The sequence below is a fragment of the Rhinopithecus bieti genome, unplaced genomic scaffold (assembly GCF_001698545.2).
Source record: "Rhinopithecus bieti isolate Rb0 unplaced genomic scaffold, ASM169854v2 scaffold_11941, whole genome shotgun sequence".
Classification (NCBI taxonomy): Eukaryota; Metazoa; Chordata; class Mammalia; order Primates; family Cercopithecidae; genus Rhinopithecus; species Rhinopithecus bieti.
In genome coordinates, this window is record NW_016807068.1 from 138,376 (window position 1) to 141,922 (window position 3,547).

The following is a 3,547-nucleotide window of genomic DNA, read 5'->3' on the forward strand; positions in this document are numbered from 1 at the left end:
TGAAACCCTGTCTCTACTAAAAATACAAAAAATTAGCCGGGCATGGTGGCAGGCACCTGTAGTCCCAGCTACTCGGCAGGCTGAGGTAGGAGAATGGCATGAACCTGGGAACTGAGAAATCAGGTCCTTTGAAGAATGACAACAGCTTGGATTCAGGAGCCATGCAGTGAAGGGGCCAGTTTGAACCTTTCATTAGAGGGGGCTGACACGTTACTCATGGACTGGAATATTATACTTAAATAACATTAAACTGTATACATGTCCATATATTTACTAGCAGAGAAGAAAGCACTTGCTCCTGGGAGTTACTGTGATATTCACTCACCCGAGGACACCAAGCTGCTGTAGGTCTCCAGCATCATGTCCCTGTACAGAGTCCTTTGAGGATCATCCAAGTCCTGCCACTCTTTCCAGGTGAAGCCCACAGCCACATCCTCAAAGGACATCAACTCCTGTAATAGCATATTTCTCCTCAAGTCACCAGCCATGGGTCACAATAACAAGAATCATGGAGATCACTCTTCTCTGTGTGTCTCATATATATGTCATATAAGATGTAGCTTGCTTTGTAGTCTATATGGTGTGAGAAAGAAAAATCATGGTAGAAATAGCCTCAAGTGTAATCATTTAATTACAGCTGACTCTTGAACAACACGGATTTGAACTACATGGGTCCACGCACATGCAGATTTTCTTCTGTCTCTGCCACCCCAGAGTCAGAAAGACCAGTATCTCCAATGAACATATGTTCTCTCATAATTTTCTTGATAACACTTTCTTTCCTCTAGATTATTTTAAGAATACGTGGCATACTTATCCTCACATCACTGCTGCATCATGAGAACACAGTCTTGGTGTTGTTCACTCGTGTGTGTGCATGTGTCTTACATGAGATATAGCCTGCTTTTTACTCTATGATGGGAAAAAGAAAACTGACAGTAGAAGCATACTGCTGCTAATTTACCAATTATGAAAAGTTCTACTAAACACTTTCCCTTACAGAACTTAAGAGATTGAAAGGACAAAAAGAGCAAGTACAGAATCTGAGGAAACACTGATATTTACCAACAGAGGAAGAGAAATAGACCATGACAACTGAGAAGAAATAAAATCTATAAATATATTTCATAATATTCACAGGTTTATGAAAAAAATCCTATGATCACACAGACATCGAGAAGATATATTTAAATATATCATCCCATTTGTAATAAAAAGTCAAAAAAAAAGCACACATGACATTCTTCAACATGTTAAAATGGACATATCTTGACCCAAAGAGCAGCTTCATAGTTAATGAGGAAATGCTGGAAGACACATATGCTCCATCTCTACAAATATTTACCATTGTACAAGAGGTACTGTTCAACTCAAATGAAGAGAAACAAAAATGAGAAAGACTATGATTTGCATATAATTTAAAACTAGAAAACCCAAGAGAATCTTCTGAAAACTATTCCAAATAAGAAAGCTCAATATGCTGGGTGCAGTGGCTCACCCCTGTAATCCCAGCACTTTGGGAGGTCGAGGCAGGCAAATCACCTGATGTCGGAAGTTTGAGACCAGCCTGACCAACATAGAAAATCCCTGTCTCTACTAAACAAAAATTAACTGGGCATGGTGGCACATGCCTGTAATCCCAGCTACTAGGGAGGCTGAGGCAGGAGAATTGCTTAAACCCAGGAGGCAGAGGTTGCGGTGAGCTGAGATCACGCCATTGCACTCCAGTCTAGGAAACAAGAGTGAAAGGTCGTCTCAATAAAAAAGAAAAGAAAAGAAAAGAAAAGAAAAGAAAAGAAAAGAAAAGAAAAGAAAAGAAAAAAGAAAGAAAGAAAGAAAGAAAGAAAGAAAGAAAGAAAGAAAGAAAGAAAGAAAGCTCAATGTATAAACAGACTACAAAAGTCTTCATACATGTAATAACATTCATACTACAACCACAAGACAGCACACCTAGCAGTACATTTAACAAAATTAGTATAGAACTAAATGGTGGCGGGGGAAAAGTGAGGGATACAAAAGCTAATTAAGCAAGTAAAACGATATATTATGTTTATGAACAGGAAGAGTCTACATCATAAAGAAGCCAATTCTCCCTAAGTCAGTGAAGTGCTTTAATATCATCCTATGAAAGCAACACATTCTCAGATATTGATAAGCCAGAAGAACACTTATGTGGAAAATTAAACAAGAATAGACAGTGTATGCTAGGTTATATTTCTGTTCACCTAAAACCTGGTCCTTCCTCCCTGTATTAGTCAGCTGTGTCTGCCATAACACATTCCACAGACTGGGTGACTTAACAGAAATTTTGTTGCTCACAATTCTGGAGGCTGAAAAGTCCAAGATCAAGGTGCCAGGCAAATCACTTCCTAATGAGGTCTCTCCTCCTGGTTTACAGATGACATAGCCTTCTTGATGTGTCCTCACATAGCAGAGATAGATAGATCTCTCTCTTCCTCTTCTTATAAGACCATCAATACTACTGGCTTAGAGGTCTCAACTCTTATGACCTCACAAGAGGTCACATGGGTGCCCTCCTAAAGGGTACCTTCATAAAAGGGCAGCCACATTGGTAGTCAACATAACCAACATGTAGACATGTAGTCAGCAAGTCTACATAACCAAACTGTAATAAAAACTTTGAACACAGACTCAAATGAGATCCTTGTGTTGTCAATGTCTTGTGGGTGCTGATATGTACTGTTGGCAGAAACAGACAATGACCACGAGGTTCCACTAAGAGCAAACAACTAGAAACTTGTCCCAAGTGGTTCATAGATCCTGCCCTATGCACCCTGTTCCTTGGTTAATTTTAGTTGATCTTTTCTTTTTTTTTTTTTTTTTAGCTTTTCAAATCATTTTATCTTTAATAATCTTGTAGTAATTTCAAATACAAGAAAAAAAAGTCAAACGTGTTCCCTTTATGGGTGATGCCACCATGACTGCCTCACACAAGCATGTTCAATCACCACGATGAGACTGGATGCCAAAGAGTATGGCTGGTAAAAAGGGATCAGGGCTCACAGACTGAAGAGTTTGGTTACGGAGTCTCCGAGGGGTAACAGGCCGCAGAAGAGACATCAGTTTAAGGGACCTTCAGAGGACAGGGCGCGGTTGCTGGGTCATGAGCACCTTGAAGCGTTTCTTGATGGTGATTCGGTGTTGGGAGTATTTGTCATCTGGGGAGAACCGAGCAGGATGGGCTGAGCAGGTCTGTTGTCCCATCGGGTCAAATTTCTTCAGCGTATAGACCCGATCTCCCTCCTCGTTGAGGTAATACTGGAGAAACATGATAGCTCATAAGCCAGAGCTAGTTGATCTTTTCATAGTAGTAAATCACAACTGGGAGTACAAAACCTTTTCTAAGTTCTTAATTCCTTCTAGGATTACCGAACCTGTGGGTTTTCTTGGGGACCCCCAAATTTGCAGCTGTTATCAGAAGAATCATAGCCTTGGGGACATCTAAACCTCTTACAGAAAAGAACAATGTAGAGATAAGCATACCAAGGGTGTACAGTGATAAAATTGTCACACACACAAAAAGATA

At 40.0% G+C, this 3,547-nt stretch overlaps 1 pseudogene across 1 annotated transcript; it reads right to left on the minus strand.

Annotated features, from left to right (window-relative positions):
• Positions 1-2,844: 2,844 nt before the first annotated feature.
• On the minus strand, positions 2,845-3,306 carry LOC108534631 (H/ACA ribonucleoprotein complex subunit 3 pseudogene; annotated as a pseudogene). Its single transcript, XR_001887008.1, has one exon. The product of XR_001887008.1 is annotated as an H/ACA ribonucleoprotein complex subunit 3 pseudogene (transcript).
• Positions 3,307-3,547: the final 241 nt, after the last annotated feature.